The sequence below is a fragment of the Scomber scombrus genome, chromosome 11, assembly GCF_963691925.1.
Source record: "Scomber scombrus chromosome 11, fScoSco1.1, whole genome shotgun sequence".
NCBI lineage: Eukaryota > Metazoa > Chordata > Actinopteri > Scombriformes > Scombridae > Scomber > Scomber scombrus.
In genome coordinates this window covers 3,033,242-3,054,798 of record NC_084980.1, presented here as the reverse complement: position 1 = coordinate 3,054,798, position 21,557 = coordinate 3,033,242, and the positions used below count along the sequence as shown (strand labels likewise).

At 38.6% G+C, this 21,557-nt stretch overlaps 1 protein-coding gene across 1 annotated transcript in view; it reads right to left on the bottom strand.

Annotated features, from left to right (window-relative positions):
- The window catches only part of LOC133991251 (uncharacterized), a 267,931-nt gene extending 249,693 nt beyond the window's left edge, over nucleotides 1–18,238 (bottom strand). The window contains exon 1 of the mRNA XM_062429756.1: nucleotides 18,229–18,238. The gene's annotated coding sequence lies outside the window, so the exon portion shown is untranslated. The remainder of the gene's footprint in view (nucleotides 1–18,228) is intronic.
- Between the last annotated feature and the right edge of the window lie 3,319 nt (nucleotides 18,239–21,557).

Genomic DNA, 21,557 nt, shown 5'->3' with positions numbered 1-21,557 from the left:
CGACTTGCTGCTACTGTTGGTGTAGCTTAGCTTGCTGCATTTCTCTGGGAATTAGCTTCAGTGTAGTGGAACTTCATTTACTGAAGAGTAACAGGTAGCATAGCTCACTGCGATTATTGTGTAGGGGGCTGTAATAGTTACTTATAACTATGTATTTTTTTTAAGGTAAATTTTAAAAAAGGTATACACCAGTGTACTAAGCAGGAGGACCCTAGCTAGCCTACCCTAGCTAGTCTGTTACGCTTGCTAATTCAAAAGTTGGGCACCAAATAGGAGAATAACACAAAAACCTTCCATCCATGTCGTTTTTTAAGAAACTTTAAACACATAGGCCTATATCCAATCCAATCCAATCCAACTTTATTTGTTAAGCACTTTAAAACAACCAAAGTTGACCAAAGTGCTGTACAGAAGCAAGAGAACCCTAGCTAGCCTATTATGCTAGCTACAAAAGTATACCATTTACCATGAAGAACACCATTTACCAAATCATTTTCATCAATTTCAACAATTAAAATAAGATTCTTCTTGAATCTGACATAGTAGATAGATATTGCCCACCTTTGCTAAGTAATACTTTACTGCTGAATATTCTATTGGTCACTTTAAAGATGCTACATGGCTTAAAGATGGTAAATATACAAAACCTGAGTGCAACTATTGCTGGGATTAGATTATTTATGGATGGAGAACATTAGTTTAAATGTAGCCAGTTTTATCAGGGATGTTTGATTTCAGCTAGTTTTCCATTTTCTTTATTAAATGAGCAATTGTGTGGTGCATTTGAAAGGAACACTCCCTGCTTCTTGAATGAATAGCAGCACACTTTCACTCCCATTAGAGCCGCTATTATCCATTATGTATTAGCAATGGTTTACATCAGATAGTGTTCAGATGGCCACAAAACGCTGTATAACCAGAAACACACATCCTGACAACACAGCCGAGGGACTCCAGATGTGGTTGAGGCTACTACGATGCATGGAAGAGGAAGAGCAAGGAAGAGGAAGAGGTGTGGGGTTGGAGGCATAAATGAGCATTCATGCCTCACAAATCATCTTTCCCAGGACTCAACCGGTCTAACAGTCAAAGATAATAATGCAAATATGCCCCCCCCCTCTCCCCCTCCCAGCTTCTCCACAGCACTCTTTACTACATTAATATTTTTCTTAATCTTTTACAAACAACTCGTCTCCTGTGGAAAGCTGAGCCTCTCTTAATATGTGGATGCTAGTTAGTTCAGACTCAGCACAGGACAAGAATGGGGAAAACTGCTGATGCGGTCTTCCGCTCGGGAGACTGAAATTAAAATGATTTTTTTAAGGAAGTAAAACATTTTTTTTTTTTTTTTTTTTTTAACTCAAGAAGCACAGCTGGTTTCTGGGTGTAAACACTGGTGAAATTAGGCTCCTGTGTAAAGATCAAGCTGTTTGTTCATGTTAAACCATAGAAAGGTACAGAAACGGAGAAGGCTCATTCCAGTATCCAAGGAATTCATTTCATATTGGATATTATGCGAAACATCATTGTATATGAAAAAAGATAATTAGTGTATCACTCAAAACTAACACCAACCAAACATCACCAACTAAGTCAAATCCATACAGTATCAAAGTAAAAACAACAACAACAACATGCCTGCTTGTTAATAGATAAAATGTGTTACTAGTCTCTTAATTTGAAAGTTATTTATATCCTGTTGTATTCTTATGCTAAAACTCTCTTTTTGTGGTGAGGTTTACATGTACAAGTGTCCCAAGTCAGGTTAACCAAACTATTAAAAAGACAAACTCAGACTGTGTGTTAGACTGATGAATACAACGTTTTACTTCTTAGTAAGATTTGGTTATTAGCACAATCAACTCCAAACACATTTTCCATAAGGCAACTTAAGTATGAGAAAATTGGTGAATGCCAAAAAATTCTCTTAACCCTCAAATACTGTTCATATTCAGACCCTTCACAGTATCCCCGCATAATTTCTGCACAGCATATCATTCATGAGTACCTCATCAGTCACAGATAAATAACAAGATGAATCCTTAATGAAGCTTTCAGAGAGCTGAGAGTTTATTCAGGTTTTTACACTTTTTTGTTTATGGAGAAAAAACATTTAAAATCACACTATATAACAGTCCGATGTTACATAATGGGACACAACGAGTTCAATGAATGAATATGGGTCAAATTTCAGGCTAAAAGTAAAATGTATTTTGGGTGGTTTTTAAATGTAAAAATGGGTCAAATTTGATCCTGAACTGTATGTGAGGGTTAAATCACTTGTACTTGCCACTTAATAACTAATCTGTTTGTTCCTGCTGCAATTCACAGGGTGATGCAAAAATGACAAGCTGTATATCACTGTATGAAACCACTAAGTATCAGACGACACCAAGTAAATTAATATCAGAAATGGGCTGAGATTTCACAGTTGAGCAACTATTCTTTTGATATGGTCTCCCTACACTATAACTTTATATTGTCCCTGTGAATATGCCCACCCTGATCTAATGATTAATGTATACCCTAACCTTTGCCAATGTTTAAGTTGCCAAACCTAAATCATCTTACCATCTTAAACTTAGTATTTTAATTCTGTGAATTTCCACATGTTAAATGTGTCTAGTGTCTTTTCAAAATAAAGCAGGGGTCATTTACACTTAGCTGATTAGTAACTGTGTTTATTGTTTGTATAACATTACTTTAATGCAGTCACTATCAAGCTAATCATTAATGCTGTCTTCTTTTGTCATTACAAAAAGTTTAGCAGGTTTTCGACCCTGAGAACTGAGAGCTTTGATACCCATATAATTCACTGGATGCACCTGTACAATCTAAAGCAGTGCAGTACCGCAGCCCTGCAATAATATTGTTTTATGTCCCGTCAGAAGGAGTTAGAACTCCATATCTGAGAGTTATTGCAGCTTTTTACTATGAGTGATGGGCTCTTACGTTACATTTTGTATGGGCCCAATCTTGACTCTTGTCTGTTAAGTCCAAAGGTGAAGTAATGTGACGTTATTCACATTGGACTGTTGGTTCAACATAATGTGTCACTTGGACTTTTGTTCATTTTCTTATAAACAGTAGAGGGCTTGTTTCTTTTATCCATAACCATTCTTTATATCCTAACTTTCCCCCAGTGTAAACCATGTGGACTTTTTCAACCTCTTTTTTTTGCTGTGTGGGAAAGTCTGACACATTATCACCTTACAGACTAATATTTCTGGCAAACTTGTTTGGACACAGTAACATGTGCTGTTTCTCAAATCCTGTATTTCTGTACTTACACTTAATATTTTGAGTATATGGGTCAATGACGTATAAGGATTTAGAACAACTCAATTGTAGAATAATAAAAACAAGCATATCTAATGCAGTAGTTCAAACATTCAGAATGTTGTGTACCTGAAGCTCCATATTATACATTTGAAATTAAGTGATTTTAGTGGGTTTTTCAAGATTAATTGGCACTGGCCTTTAAAAAGAGTCATGTGGTGCGACCACGATTCATCTTGAAATAAATTAATTTACTTAACACGCTTCACATCTTTTTTTACAAGTTTTCAGTAATATAAAGTGTTTGGAAACAAAGTATTTGCATTTTTTTAAAAATCTTTGTAAATGATGATCTTTTATTTATATAAGACATTTCAAGATGAATCATGGTCGCACCAAATGACTTTTTTTTCAGGCCAGTGCCAATTAATCTTGAAAAACCCACTAAAATCACTTTCAAATTGTAATATGAATTGTCAGGTACACAACATTCTGAATGTTTGAACTACTGCATTAGATATGCTTGTTTTTATTATTTAAAATTGAGTTGTTGAAAATCCTTATACGTCATGACCCATATAAGTGTGTTAACACTGAGAAGTATGGAAAAATGCAGTGCACTATGAATACCCCGATGGTGCACTCAAAACAGTCAAAAAGTTGAGCGTGGTACTATGGACACTTCTCACTCTTAACTGTCGCCATCTTGGCTTCATAGCAGAAGGGGAAGGGGTCACTTTTCAAACAGGACGTTGTAACAACAATGAAAATCGCTGCATTATACAAATGTAAATTATACGTTGGTTGCACTAAGCACCACTATATAAGCCATCAGTAGGTTTATTGGGTTCATTTAGCAGTCTGTAATGATTTTGTACTAGAGCAATAACGCTAGCATGCTAACTAGATAATTGTCATTTCCGGCAAGTGGGCAATGGCAATTTATGCACTACACACAAGTACAGAGTGTCCACAGTGTACTAACAGAAGTATGCGATTTAAGACACAGCTACACGCTACAGTCGTGTCCAATACTCACCCTCCTGTTAGCTTTAGTTAGTCTCTTTAGCTGCTAAATGCTCCACTCTTTACACCATCTGCCTGCTAACTTCATATGTGTGCTATTTGGTGCCGAGCAGGTAGCATTCAGTAAGGTTATAAGAGTATTTTTGCTGAATCTAATGACAACCATGAGAGCTGTGAGACTGGACCGAAACAGTGAGCCGAAAGAGGCTAAAACGCTCGTTGGATCTGAGACAAACTGCAGAGTTAGTGATCATTTTCTGTTGATTCGTCATGGCAACACACATCATTCATTCAGTGATTCATATGATTGAAAAAAAATATTGATTCATGCGGGTAATTGTAGATTTTTTTTGTCTAAAGCTAGCTAATCCTTAACCACAGTGGTGGCACATTAGAGAACAGTAATATCATTTTGGTCATATGAAACATTTTAACACTGATAGACAACTAGAAAACACTGATGGGACATTATTGAAGGATGAATGTTGTTCTTTAGTTTAGTGGCTGCTTTTTGTCCGTGCTCATCTTCTGTGCTCCTTATTACACAACTTAATTATTGTGTCTTTGTGTTTGAATCTTTACTCTGCAGGTAAAATAGTACAGTCTTAGCATCACTGAGGCTGCAGAGATTTATCTTTTTAATATATATATATAAAAAAAAAGATATTAAATTTGTATTCCATAATCAATCGCATTGTTGCTTGTGAATCCACTTTGCTTTGAAAGCTTTTACCGGCCCTGTTAAAGCTATGAGTCAGCTCAAAGCAAAGGTACTTTTTTGTCAGACTTTGGGGAGTACATGAGTGCTCAGTTTAGTGATGAATCTGTCCACAACAATCTGATTCTTTGTACCGACTCCTGTTATGAACAAAAGGAAATCAATACACACGGGATGAGAGCTGTTCTTCATGTTCGCCGCATATATTCTCCTGACAAAGGGGAGGTTGTCATGTCGGGGGTTCATTGTGTGTTACGTCTCCTCCCGCTCAGCATTATATCCGCGGCTGATACCAGCAGAGACGCAGTGATTCTAACAGTTGCTGACATGTGTGTAAGACATTGTGCAGGTGTCATAATGCATTGGGATTGTTCAGGTGACAAACATCTGATGTATTTGAGATTAGCAAGATCTGAAGTGTCATTTTTTTCATTCCTCTGATGAATTCATTCTGGTAAATGATTTGCACACTTGATTTTGTGGTAAAACTCTACAGATATGAATGAAAAAGTCAACCAACAGAAAGGCAAAGAGGGAGAGAGAGGACAGCTACAACGAAAGAAGAAAAAGGAAGAAAAAAAAGACTCAAAATCATAAAATTGTAATCCAATTACTTTATAAATTATACTAATTATAATCATTCTCCATGGGCAAATGATTGCAGACAAATGGGGTTTTACAAGGGTACACAAACCCAAGGTTGAACGCATGAAAATTAAAGTATGAAATAATTTGTTCGTTTTGTTTTTAACTTTAAAAATCAAAGTTAGAATATTTCCATATTTTCTGTTTATTATCTTTCCGTCAACAAATCCGCAAACCTAAACAGGCAATGTGTTAGCTCATCTCTGGATACTTTCTTACCTCCACACCTTGTCTGTGTCGCCATGGCAACAAGCTCATTCATTCTTACTGAAGATTTAAAAGTTTCAGTAGTTTCTTAAATCAGCTGGTCACTGTAGTTTTTTAACAAATGTCGCTCAAATATGAGGAGATAGTGTATTTGTTGGGACTATTTTCAGTGGTGGATGAATCTATATCATTTTGGCAGCAGGACAGGGTGTGTGTGTGTGTGTATGTGAGTGGGATTCAGTCAAAATAAACTACAGTGTGTGTATTCATGGTGATGACGGAACATGTCACCCAGGGCAACAGTGTTTTATAGTGTTTCATTATATTTACACCAAAATGTGTAGCTTGTAAAATATGTATTAATAACCTAGTAACACAAATGGAGAAGGAGGGAGACGGAGCTGACGTGAAGGAGGTACATGTCTCCTCACTTCCCTCGCTCGCATCTCTTCCTCGCGCCTTTAGTCCTCGAAAGAGAGATGCGAGGACGGAGGAGTTTAATTGGTCAAACGGGACGTCCTCGTTCACTGCAGCGTCATTTTGAAGAGACGACAGCCAATTGTGACGCTCAGCAGCTCAACTGTTAAATATGTAGAATACACATAGGAATATGTAGAAATTAATAGGTAATGGTAAACTCTACATTTACAATTAACATCATTAAACTGTTACTTATTTACTTGATATATATATATATATATATATATATATATATATATATATATATATATATATATATATATATATTGATAGCTGGAAGGATAACACCTGATAACTGCTCCAATGTTTTATTATTTGATTATAGATCTATATCAGCGTCTGACAGTTTAAATTCATTATTTACGGAGAGAACAGAACTGAAGTAAATAAAAAAACATTTAAAAACAGCTGTAGCCTGCAGAATATGTTTAAATAAAATATTCCTTTTTTAGTTTCTGAAGTCCTTCAGGCTCAGGATGATTTTATAGGAAAAACGCAGCTGTGTGGAGTCATGATTTCCTGAAAGAGCTGAGAGGTACTAGAAAATGAAAGGAAGAAAAGAGAAGCTTTTTGGCTAATGGAGAACGATCAAAAAGTTACAAAAGTGTTTTTTTGTGTGTGTGTGTGATTGATTCAGTGATTTTAAGTTTTTGAATAAATATGAAAAGCTCGCTGCTAATGGTGCTGTCATTCATGTTCAACAGGTAGTTTTGCTGATGTGCTGTATTATAAGAACAGCCTGACTGATCTGCTTAACAATCAATAAACACCTTCCGTCAAAGGGGACTGTCAAGTAAAAAACATCTGCAGAGGATACACATGGCATTCCTCACTCCAAGTTCCTCCTCTCTCTTCGTCTTTTCTGAGGTATGAAGGGTGAAGCTATCTATGGGTCTATGTTCCCTCACTTTAATAATAAAATAAAGAATTCCACCTGACTTTCAAGCATTTTCATAGATGGAAAAAAAAAAGGCTTAGAAAAATGATCCTCATCCGCCAGCGATAACCGGAGGCATTATGTTTTTGGGGTTGTACCTACGTTGCACCTACGTATGTATTGTACAGTATGTCCGCCCCGCCCATACTCCTTAGTGTGATATCTTAGGAACACCTGGACAGAATTGCGCCAAATTGGTACCAACGTCCACTGGGACGCAACAATGAACTGACTAGATTTTGGCAGTCACGGGTTAAGTAGGGGAGGGCAACAACATGTTATCTGGCCATAATGGCCATAGCTGTGCTGTGGTAATTTAGGCCTGAGGGAACATAGGGTATATTTTGGTGGAAATATAACATACATAATTATTAGTTTAAGTTAGTGTAAAATCACCTGAAGATAAAAATCGTTGCTTTTTTTACGTTAGAATTAGCCTTTATATCTCTCCCATGTTGTGCCGCCATGTTTCTACGGTAGCCCAGAATGGACAAACCAAATACTGGGTCTAGAGAAGATCTTTTGCATTTTTAGTTCAATATTGCATTCACCACAAGTTCTCCTACATGCTTTGAAGGGGAGGGTGAGGGGATGTGCATTCATTTGGTTGCAATCTGCAATCTTACCACTAGGTGATACTAAATCTTACACACTGGTCCTTTAACTTTATAGTAACTCAACTTTATTATTATATTTGAAGATTGATACATCTTCATAACTAAATGATGCTGTCAACCTACTGGCAAAAAGGGAAGTTGGGAACTCTTATTTTGAAGGCCCGTCCTTTTGAATTACCTTTTTCTGACAGTATAACTCGGTCTCTCTCACCTGTGTATAACTATTTCCTCTTACAATTTTCACTCGGCTTTTGTCAACTTAGGTGTCTCACAGTTAGGTGCATTAAGGAATTGGTAGATCCTCGATGTTGGAGGAAGGAGATTGGTTTCTGGGTTACAGCCGGAGGACGGAGGAGTGAGGACACGAGGAAGCATAAATTACCTAAATGAAAAGTACCCAGTGTTGGTTGAGGTGAGGCTGGTGTAATGAGGGAGGGGGGGTAAGTTATTCGGTTAGACAGGCACACAGAGCTGTAATTACTGAATCCCTTCACACCAACTTATCCGGTCTCATTAAACAGACCACAAGACTTGCCTGGCTGTACGTGACTATGTGTGTGTGAGTGTGTGTCTCCTCATTTGCTGTTTTTCTTTTACTTCTACCAGCCTCTATACTCTCTCTTCTCACCACTCGCTGTCAAATCTCCATGAGTTAAACTAGTACTCGCACCGAACCAGATTCATGAGCAGCGTGAGGTGTTCTGCTCTTTGTCAGGGATCCGGGCACTCAGCCAGTACTGCCCAGCATGTACCCAGTGCCAAAGCCTGTAGTAGCACAGTTCACAATCTTGTAACCCACAAACAACATGTTCATTTTCTTCCCCTCACTCTGGCCCCTTGACCCCTCCTATTGTAATTGGCTGTTCAGTGTCCCAGTACAGAATTTGGCTCAGTGAAGTGACATTTTAGTCCTCCAGCTCTGCTTCAAAACACAGATTTTTCAGCACTTGACACTGAGGGTTACACATAACAGTTTCAGAGTGGCTCAGTGGAAAAAAAAGGCCTAACTGTAGAAAGCAGGCATCCAATGTAACAGAAAAAAGAACATAATCAGCCCTCTGCTTGCTTACTCTCATGTTTCAGATGCATGTTTGACTGATGGAGAGTCAGTAAGCCACATTTCAGTCAATAAGCTAGGGGTTTCAAACATATAGCCAGTTGGCCAGAACTGGCCTGCCAAAGGGTCAAATATGGTCCACTGGATAACTTCGCAATGCAGAAAATTACGTTTTCAATAAAATGCTAAAAAGCTATAAAGTGCTATTGTCACTGATTTTCACTCACCATCCACAGTCAAGGCTTCTGATCTTCCGGTGGTCGTCCAGCTTGAAATAACTGACCTGCAGTGTGATTCAGATTTGAAGGACAAATTTGCCTCGGAAGGTTTGCATACATATTATCAGTATCTCTTACCAGGGTAACCCCAAATTGACTGACCTGGCTGCAAAAATTGAGACATAATATAGTTGAAATTGCACCATTTTTTCTTAAGACATCTCAGGCTGTTCATCTGTTTTGTGACTAGATGGTTTATTATAGGAAAATTATATATATTGTATATTATTTATAGGTTACTGTGCAATGGTTTTACTGGTCTGACCTACTTGAGATCATTAAGCACTCAGCTCCTGGACTGTACCTGGTCCTGACCTTAGAAACATTCTGCCAGTGAAGGGCACCTCAAAGATCAGCTTGTGGCTGTAATCTGGTCCTCGAACCACATATATGTCCTCAATGAAATCTGAAGTTTCCCTCTATTTTTTATAGGTAACATCAAACCTTTCACATGACTCTACACCAGATGTAGAAATATAAACACAAAGTAGGACTGGGTGATATCTATAAAATATCACGATATCTATAAAATATCGATTTATTGCCCAGCCTTAACATAAAGCTCATGTAAATCCAAATAAATGTGACTATGTAGCAATCTCTAAACCCAAGAAAAACACTTTGTTTCCACCATAATTGAAGCCAACCACTGTGTTATCAACTCTAACAAATAAAGCCATTAAACAGTGCTGAGAAAACACTTTCCCATGGTTGAACCTAATTGCTGACCCCTGTCATGGATACAGTTCAGTTCGGAGTAGTGAGGCAGCTTAGGCTTTTGTTTTATCTTTGTGATTAAGCAGCGAGACAGAGGGGGAACTCTTTAGTCATTAGAGAGCAGGTGCAAGTGGAGATACTGGTGATATGGATGTTAAAAGAACAAGAGCTCAGTGGCAGCCGGTAGTAGTTTTACAGTTAATTAATGGTCAAATTTCAAATGTAAGTTTGGCAAACTTAAACCAAAACCAAAAGACCATTTTCACTCTACACCTGGTCTTCAGAGGCAGAGAAATTGAAAAATTGCTTAATGTTAGTAAATCCGTTCACATTCGCGCCGTCCTCCCTTGACGGCCAGTGGAATGAGGGGAGAGATGCACCTCGCAGACACTTGCACAAGAAGTGTCAAACTGTGACTCCAGCTGGTGCGCCGTTTGATGAATGTGCCACCTGTGTTAGGGGCAAAACGGGTCAAATGACGCCTGAAAACCAGACGCTAAAGCCGCAGTAAGTCCGGTCCAAAGTGTCATCTGTTGGCTGACGATGATGGATGACGAAGGCCTAAAACCCTCGACCCTTTTGTGATCTTACAGTGATTCTGTAATTTATATTGAGCAGTTCTAAATCAAAAGTTTCCACTGCTTGATGATACTTGATAAGTCAATTGTAGCATCGTTGCAACCCATTGACCTCACCATTCCTCAATCGTATGAATCCTGCTTCTCTGAATGTGTGATTGGCTGGTCACACTTTAGCAGTACACCACAAGGCAAAGCAGCACAGCGAGTGTTTCTTTAGGTGGTAAATGACAGCTTTAATGTGTGGTTTTCAATGTGTTCTAGCTGCAATGTCAGCATGAAGGCTGACTATAAGGGTGCGATCACACCTAGATTGTTATTTTGGTCTGAACCGCAATGGAAACGTCGAAAAGAAATTCAATACGTGCCTGTAACTGTGACATGACATTTTATGCTTTGCTTGATTCAATTCACCTTCTGTGGTGTTCTTGGCAGTAAAACACTCATTGCATTTTCAAGCTGCTAATTTTGTCTTAAATGTTGTGTCAAAAATATGTGACTGCAGGTTCCACTGTGGTCGACTCTAATCCTTGTTGCAGTATGTGAGTCATGGTTGCTAAGCTGTGTCCACTTTTGAACAACCAAATCAAATTCCTGAACAAACTGAATAACTTTTGTGCACAATGTGTCTGCTCATATAATCTTTCAGTGCTTGAGTAGATCTGTAGGAAGCTAAATACGCACACTCATCATTGGTCCAGATAGTAGTTTACTCTGATTTCATGTTATGCTACGTTTTCAAAGCATGGTTGCTGACTATCAGATATACATTCATCTTTCTATATCCAAGGTAGACGGCCTCCCGCTCAGAGTCCAGTTCTGCTTGAGGTTTCTTCCTGTTAAAGGTGAGTTTTTCCTTGCTGCTGTTGCCAAGTGCTGCTCAAGGAGGAATGTTGGGTCTCTTTAAATTAAATTAATGAGTACGGTCTAGACATGCTCTAAGTGCCTTGAGATGACTTTTGTTGTGATTTGGCGCTATATAAATAAAGATTGATTGATTGATTGATATCCATGAGACATTGTTTTTGTATTTGGATCAGATTAGACTATCTGCTGGGAAATGACTAAGCCACCCAAAGATTCTATTGTTCTCATCGAGCTAATTAGCAGTTTAATGGGGAGTCCTGTTATTAACAATATCATGACAACATCAAGTCTCACACCAAATAGCCACCAAGCCAGTTCTTAATGAACAATATCATCATCATCAACCTTTATATATTTTCTTGGGCATAATATAGGGCCGTTTCCACTGCAGGAACTTCCGGGTAATAGTACGGGGGCAAAACGTATGTACTCTGTGTGGCCCCAAAAAATTCCTGGGTGGGGCTTGAGGTCGACTCGGTGCTGATTGGGTATACTCAAAGTGGGATGTGACGTCAACAGAAAGCGCCACAATAAGCACAATTTTTAAAGAGTAACTGTTGGAGAATGATTAGGTCACCTCCAGAGTCCGGTGGGTCCTATCACGGTCCTACTCTGTTATGAAGACACAACAGCTGAGAGGACAGAATGAGAGGACGTTCCTGTAAAGTTCCCACCTCCTAAATTTTACTCGTAGCTTCCTTAATGGAAATGGGACTATTGAGGGGTGACCCTTGTTATGGATAATTTGTTTGTCAGTAGTTAACCTCATCAGTTGAGAAAGTGCTCAGGAGTCCAGCGTGTCTTACGCTGAAAATATTTATTGAAGCTTGGCCGAGGAGAATAAAAGTATTATCAATATAACCGTTTGATGCATGATGCCACCACAAGTCTGAGGAAACTGTCCTCCATGGGTAGTCTTTAAAACTTGACAAATAGTGCCATGGACACTCTACGCCCATAAATGGTCATACTCAATGTATCTACAGTAATGGAATAAGCCTATGAACAAGGAAACACAGTTACCCCTCTTTGGATATAGGGAGCTACACAGTCATATCCTCTGACCTCGGTTGCCCTTATCAAAGTGACTGCTTTCCCAAAAACACCACAGACAGTTGTCTTCATTGTCTCAAGGAGAGAAACAGTATGTCTCTCTGCCAAGATGATAGTGATGCCTTTATTGTGACCTCAAGGCCCATGCTTGACTCTAAATATGAAAAATTCCCTAACAACCTGCATTTTCAATGATGGTGAGATCACATAGAAACAAAGCAAACCTCGGAAATCAATTCCTAATTAAGACAGTTACATTAAAAACTGTTAATATTTAAAAAGTGTAAATGCATAAAAATGAATCAAATCTCAGAACTACAAAGATCAATTCCTCATTAAAACAGTTACATTCAAAAACCATTAAAATTTAAGACGTTGTTCCATGAGTCTGGAGTACAAAATCTAAAAGCAGTCTTTCCAAGATCTGAATATAGCTAAAGGTTTAACAGAAGAGTCAATACTGATGTTGAGTGTTTTTATGCAGTATTACATATTCTGAGTTTATTAAATACCTGCAGCCTTCACACAGCAGCAGGATCTATTTGTGTTTCTTCAAATTAAGAGAAGCGCTGTGCAGCACAGCATTGTTAACTTCATTAATTAGGCTATTTAATTCTCCCGCCATGGCGACAGTGTTATCTGCACTAACTAAAGCTAATAATATAACACAAAGATTCAGAGTTGAACTGTGAAATTTCCTGGAACACAGCAGCCGTCCTTATGATGAATCCTGAGCTCCATCAGAGCTGTCGGGACATTTTATTTCAAAGGTCAGACATTAAACTCCTTTTCATCAAGTTAATATAGTTCCCTGAATCCCCCCAAAACATGTATTTGTAGTTTTTCTGCTGAAAATACCACTGAGATTGGCTTGACCTTCCACACACTGCTCAGTGGGCCATTACAGCTTTGTAGTGTGAGCAAGTCAACAGCTGGATGATAATCACAGTTACATAACGTTGCCGAGCAAAATAATTCCTGCAGTTTGATCATCAATTTTATATAATTGGATGTATCGAAAGAAGAAATTACCTTAGAATGGCTATTCATAAAAACATAATGTCACCTAAAATGATAGCACGTTACCTAAAAACCTATATTTGGGAATCGTGAGAATGTTTAGAAATGACAGAGACACAGAGCATCCCTGTAACCATAGTAACCCACTCACTGTCACTCCTGCCTGCATGTGGACAGTGAGAGAGAAGAGAGGAGAGATGCTGCTGCTGCTGCCAGAGGAGCAGCTGACTTAGATTACTGTGAGCAGCATGCATGCAATACATTACAATATAGATTTGTGTGTATTTCTTGCTTTTCCCCTGATTATGAATGTTTATTTGTTATGCATTTGTTTTTTTACTGCTTTGGAAAATGGATACATGGTGTGAGAGTGTGTGACAAGTGTCAGGTGTGCAAGTCTCATGGTTAATATGTCAGAGTTTTCCAGTCATTGTGGGGACATTTCCATCAAAACTAAAGTGTATCCAACTTCACTTCCTCAGATGATGAGAGGACCAGTCTTTACCATCATCTTTGCTTGATATATATAGAGTGAATGCATGCTGTTACTGTTACTGTATTTTACTTTCACTATTTGATTATCAGTTGGATTTTCAAACCTTGTCAACCAAAATGTGTGGACATGAAAATGTGTTCTTGCCTGTAAGTATACAGCTTAATTAGTATCAGCTAGTTGGTCACCATTGTTGGCTTCCTTGGCTTTGTAGATGGTTTGTTGGCCAAGTCACTAAAAGCCGGTAACACAGACCTCATCTCATCTTTCTGTCTTCATCTCTGCCCCCATTCCCCTTTCTTTCTCTGCCGTCCACCCAGTCAAAGGTTTAATCCCCATTCCCTCGCCCCGAGTCCTGCAGCTCATTCAGCTCACAGCTTGTGTGTTAGTCTTTCGGGGAGGCAGGAAATTGGAATGAGGTAAATGGGGGGGAGAGGAGAGAGGTCAGTAGAGCTGGATGAGCAGCTGAGGAGAAACTAAGACTCCCACTGCTTCCCTCTATTCTGCTAACAGCCAGACACTGATGCAAATGGCCGTTACTGACTGGCTAATACAAATCCCTCTCGTATCTAGTAAGAGACACGAATGAACTCCAGACTATAGACAGAAAACGCTGAGAGAGAGACAAAGAACATATATGTGTGTGATCTCATACTTCTTTTGAAAGCTGGTTTGAGACTTTAGACTCTCAGCATGAAGACATGACTGGACCTCATTTTCACCAAGGGAATAGTTTAGGATTAAGGCGTGGGTCCAGGGTTAAAATGAGTATTAGAACTATGTTAGGCCAAGCATGAAATAAAGGAATAAGTCCATGCAACTTCTGCACATAGAATTCTTAGGAACTGATTACAATGGGAGAAATTTGAGATGTATCTATATGGTGTGATGGTAGTTCAGATTATATTATTATATGTCTGGTTTCATTTGATTTATATGGAATCACATTATTTCTGTCTTATGCCAAAACAACATCCAAATCACGAAAATCTGGAGGAAGACACAGACCAAGAAAACGCTGCAACTTTTACTGTGAAGCAGTTGCAGGAAGTTCAAAGTGGGATAAACCATCAATACCTCTGCATTCTGTTAAGGAGACAGCAATTTTTGCATAAATAAAGACGTAAATGTTGTACTGATGACAGTATTCTGATGGTTTTGGTTACAATATGAGCTGAGACATCCGCCAAATAGTTTAGTGATTTGAATCCAATTGCTCCACAAATCACTTTGTCACACAAGGACCATACAAAACAATGGTATGTTCTTCTTTACTTTTCACTTGATCCCGTCTGTTTGTCTGAAGTCTCATTTTTGAAATCCTGTGAAAGTTCAGTTGTTGTCAAAATCAGCGGATTATTCAGCCACTACTCTAAAAATCTTATACTTCTTATTCTCACAATGTTTCAGAATGAGGCTTCTCCTTGAGCGAGGCTTGGTTAGACACAATAACAAAATACCAGATCAAGCAAAAGATAAAGAAAAATGTTTTATTTCTCTGTATGGTCCTTTCCATAATGTTATAAGACACTGGGGTTGAGTTTCTCAGACAGTGATTAAGAGTAGTCTCAGACTAAAGACAAGATTCTGTGACAATATCCATTGGGAAACAACTGTAGTCTTGGATTAGACTCAATCTCTTTCCAGGAAATGGGCCTTTAGTGTAACAATCTGAGCTTGTCAGGAACAACAACAGGCAATTTAGTGGACGTACATTGATGGGGAGCCATTGCAGCCCATTTCATTCCAACTGGCGAAAGCACCCTCGTTCAATAGTGGACCAAATTCAAAAATTGTTGTCCCCATTAGAAAATTGGACACTAAAAGATGGGAAACAAGATTGAAAATATCAAAGTACTTTAAAATTATGTTACAGTTGCTGCTACCATCAGGTGGAAGCTGAAGAGTATGGTGCTGAGAACAATGAAAAAACCAATGCACCAATCAAGCATTTTGGATTCGCTACTCTTCTGATTTGCACCTCTGACTGGCTTCTTATCCATGACATGTTAACCTAAGTTTAAAACATATTACATTACTTGGACCCTTCCCCTAAAATGACAGTGTCTCAGGAGGTAGAGTGGTCGTCCACCAACCTGATGATCAGCAGTTCAATTCCCGGCTCCTCCAGTCCACATGTAGATGTGTCCTTGGGCAAGATACTGAACTCAAAATTGCTCCTGATGGCTGCGCCAACGTTGTGCAATGTTAGTCTCCCACCCTGTGTGGCAGTCCCTGTTATCAGTGTATGAATATAGGTGAATGAGACATGTAGTGTAAAAGTGCTTTAAGAGATCAAAAAGACTAGAAAAGCGTTATAGAAGTACAGTCCATTTACCAAAACATGATTTTGTGGAAAGAACTAAAACTGATGGCAATGACATAAAAAGGATTTATGTCTAAAGGTACGATGTTAATGAAGAAAGCTTCTATGTTAAGTAATATTACGGATATTTCAACCAATTGAGGACTAAACCAACCGATCAGAGGTTTGATGTTGGGATTAAGAATGGGTGTGTCATGTTCTTACATACCTTGCTGCCTAGCAACCAAATAATGGCTAGTTACAAGATACAGAAATAACAATTCTTACTGCCGGTTCCACGTCGACAGAAATCAAATTACCCTCTTTTACCAACCCGAAATTGGCTAACATTAACAGGTTGTCAGGCAGAATGAATAAAGTGAAACTAAATGGTGATTCAGTCTGATCATTAGGCTATATTAAGGTTAAGTTACATGTTAACATCACATCAGGTTTACTGGAGTTTAGATTGAAATTTGGTGTGAGATAAAGCTGGGGTAAATTTAGAATCAGATTAAGATTGGGATTTAATTCAGGATTAGAATCAGGTGTGAAGTCTGAATAAGATCATAGTTTGAGAAGTAATCGGAGTGACTGAATGTCCTCAAAAGTGTACAAAGACACATATGGCCTGTGAATCCTGTGAACATAAGTTGAAAGAGTCCAGTCCTTCTGTAAGGTTTTTTTTTTTTTTTTATTACTCTAAAGACTTCACACACAAATATGTAGAATCTTTGATAAGTATATCACCATCACTTTCAATTACTGTGCACTGCTGCAGTTGAAAGGTGAGCAAGTGCAAATACCCAGGACGTTTCTGAAGATAGGATGATTTCCTGAGGCTATTAAAAGTTGCTTTTGTCAGAGGAAGCAGGATTTTATATAACATGCTACCCTGCTGCTGCCGTCTGGGATGGAGGGGAGAGTTGCTCTAGTTTTCACTGACAGAAAAAAGGGACACACACATGCACGCATATGCATTTCAGCACACAAACAGCCTTATATAACTATTTACTAAGTCATCCTATTGACGGGTTAGGTCTATTGATGGGGGTCTATTGATGTCTTAGAGATTCTTGCAGGTCTTCAATAGCTTTGACGCAAAAAATAATCCCACAGACACACACATGACACACAAAGTGGATTACGAGTTAATGAACTTCTATTGTGGTAACACTGGATACACACACACGAATACACACACACACACACACACACACACACACACACACAAAGAGAATTGAAATGACCCGTCTTTCTTCACCCCCTATTTTTTTCTTAGTGGCACTGGTATTTTATCGGTTTCAGCCCTCATTAATCAGTTGTCTTCAGCTCAGTGTATTAATGGCAGAGGACCTGTCTGGCAGCACGAAAACACAACAAATTATTGTAACGCAGCAACAAACACAGGTCACTGCCAAATCCTCTGCAAGCCTGTAGGCCCTGTTCCATTGTGCCATTAAGCCGGCTATAAATCAATACTATTATCCTGTCTGTGTTTATTAGCTGATATAAATCCATACTCATTTCTCTCTGCTGCTAGCAGCTCCATCATTATTCAGACGGCGACACAGTGGATTGGGACTCCATGCTCACACTGTAACTTCAGTACAATGTTAATGAAGTTAAAGGCAATGTATAGATGACATTTTAAATAGGAGGGTAAGGAACTGAAGCATATTCATAAAAACCTTGTCTCAGGTTGTCAGAAGTATTTTCGCTCCTAAATGAGAAAACAGTGCCTCACAACATGAAACAATCATAAAATAATCATCTTTACATTGACTTCCCGTCAAGTTTAAAATTGATATTAAGGTTCTTGGTTGATGTGATTCAACCCAGTGTCAATTAATGTAACCAGTATTTTTTCATAAAAATCTGATTATATACAGGAAAATAAATGTGAACTAAAATGTGGAATGAATATAATTATAATATAATAATAATATACACTATGGGTTTTTAAAAAAACAAATTTTACATTATTTGTCAAAACCTATTTAGAAGAAATGGCTGTTTTTAGGATACATCCTGCTCTATACTGACAAAATGCTTTATATTTAAATGCAGAAATACTAAAAAAAAAAGTCTTCTCAACTGATGTTTTAAAATGAAGTAATTATTTGTATAATTACACTTAAATACACTGTAGGTGGATAAAATATTGAATATTTATCATTCTTTTGTGGTTACACCATTTGACATCTACAGGAGCATTCAACAATAGCAATGCTAACATGCTGAAAAGGTAATATTAATCATGTTCTACGTCGTTTTTTAGTTTGCTAGCATGCAAATGTTTACTTGATTAGCACGGAACTCTAAATTCATCAGGCTGATGGGAACATGAGGTTTTACAGACTGTACAGAACACCTAATGATGCACACCTGTTACCACTACCACTGATCAAGTAAATCTATAGGCTCTATCCTAACATTACAAAACACACACGCACGCACGCACGCACGCACGCACGCGCGCGCGCGCACGCACACACACACACACACACACACACACACACACACACACACACACTTTGTGACAGTAAGCCTGAAGCACTTGAGCAATAAAGCACATAATGAAACAGAAAGTGTTTGAGAGCCTTTCTCCAGAAATGATGAATGTTTGTACCAAATTTTTCATAAATCCATCTTGTGATTACTTCGACTTGCTGTTGGCACTAGAGAAAATCATCGACATCTAATGATTGACCCTCTGGAACAATTTTTAAATGTCATGGAAATCCATCTGACAGCTGCCAAGATATTTCAGCCTAGATCAAAGTGATGGACTGACTAATGTCCCATTACCAAACCAAACCAATCCAAACCAAACCAAACCAAACCAAACCATTCCAATCCAAACCAAGCCAAACCAAACCAATCCAAACCAACCACCTGCATTATTGGAGTATCACACTCCTATCCCAGGGTACTGAAATCTGCTGATTCTCAGATACAGTAGGGCAACATGCTCATGTAACAGTCAACCACCTTTAGCAGGGACAATAGAGAGGTCTTGAAAGTTTGTCCATCCAGCCTACATGTGCTATATAGACTTTGAGAAGGCTTATGACTTTATCCCTCAGGGTGTCTTGTGGAGGGTGATTTAGAAGTATGGGTTCTGGGTCAGTTGCTACATCATATGTGGTCCTTGAATAACCAGAATGAGAGTGATATTTATTTTCTTGACAAAGAAGGTGTCACATTGCTGGGTGTTGGGCTTCACCAGGGGATTTCATTGTCACCTTTTCTGTTCCTTGACACAATCTCAAGGTAAGGGATTTTAAGTGTCCAGTATGGGAACCTCAGAATGGGATGTCTGCTTTTTATAGATGATGTAATTCTGCTGGTTTCATCAACCCCCAACCTGTGATGCACACTGGGATGGTTTATGGCCGAGTGGTTCAGCACCTTGGGCGATGACATAAAGAACGAGATCGTGGATACAAGCAAGGCCACGAACATGCTCAACCAACGCTCTAGCAAAATGTGAGTGCCAGCTGCACTCTGAGCTATAGTCACTACCCCATGAAACAACAAGAGGAAGCTAAGCCTTTTCCTTTGCGTTCACCTCCTATGTGAGTGCAGGGTTTTTGAGATGAAGCAAACTGAGCACCAAGTTATTTTCTTCACCTCAGCATTGGTTTTAGTTGCTTGACAATGCAGTGTGTGTTGGTCGGCCAGTCTCCACTGTTACTGCCAATTGCTACTTGGCTCCACTAACAGTAGTCTCTAAGGGTGTACTCACACTAGTTGATCCGTACCGTGCCCGAGGACATTTGACCCCTAAGGTCCAGTTTTAGTCCAGACTAGTGTGATCGCTTTGTACCATGCCTGGGCATTGACGTCGCTAACAGTGACGTCAATGATGTGACTGTCCCTTTAAATCGCTGCCATGCATAATTGATAAGGCTCTATAAGGCATGTGAGAGGGCCATGTCTCACCACACCCAAGATGATTCCAAATAAGCCACAAAGTAAAATTATGAACTCCAATTTCCTATGTGAGAGCAATTTCATCAACAAAGAAAAATCGCTCTGTGATAAATTAGGCGTGCTCGGGCCCGAAATGTTATATACAATTTGAGCGCAGGCCAGCGGGGGAATAGGAAGGGGGGACAATCGTGTTCAGGCATGATACAAGGCAACCAGGCCTAGTGTGAGTGCGCCCTAAGTGAAGACGTAGAAAGTTCACAATATTCTTCACGTTCTTCTCACAAGGTAATTATTTAGTAATTAATCAAAACATGCCTTTTTTGAAGATGAACTGCAAGACTGATGAGGCGTTGTACTGTCCTCACAGTTGATTTCCACCTTTTTTGTTCCATCAATAAACACATTATCAACAAACATTTGGAAGATCAATTTTTGACGTTTGTCAATCGATGCAGAATCGTCCATGTCCGCATCGCAAAATGCATCTAAGAATCAATTTTTTCCCCCACCCCTAGAACTGTCTGTGTTGAAGCCAAGAGGAGGACTGGAACCACTTTTATGGGTCAGATGAATGAATCAGTGTTCAGAGGATGATTTATGACATTAACTGACATGTGTGGAAATATATGTCAGTCAAAAGAGCCCAAAGTAAGTAGATAGTAGAAACTCTTCAGTGGAGCAAAGGTCTTTTAAATTGACATTAACTGGGCAGTTTATCAGGTGTTGCTGCTTTACATTATGATAATGTTAATGTAACCTGATAGTTTGGATAGCTTGACTACGCATCCCTACTGTTCATCCACAATTGCAAGGTTCTGCATCATGCTCTTTAAATAGAAGGCTTTTTCCATTGGGCCCCCCTCTGTCGATGTTATTTATGAATTGAAATCTGAAACTTACCAAAGTTACTAATAAGAAGTTAATTCACATTTTACATAGCGTAGTCTTTGGTTACAAGTTGGTTCTTTGTATGCCAAAATAAGTCATGTGTCATATATTAAACAGACTATTTTTGGATTTTTTATTATTTATACGTTATTACACGGCTCTATAAAATGCTGAATTATGATTGGTCAGTCGCAGAGGTGGAAACAGTACTGAAATAATCTATTCAAGTAAAAGTACCACTACTTTAATGAAATTTTACTTGAGTACAAGTAAAAGTACTGATCTAAAAATGTACTCAAGTAAAAGTAAAAAGTAGCTTGTTAAAATTGTACTTTTTAACGGGGGGGGAAGAACATCCCCATAAATAATAATAGAATAGAATAGAATGTCTTTATTGTCATTATACAAAGCACAACGAAATTGTGCTTTGTACAATGTAAGTAAAAGACTAAA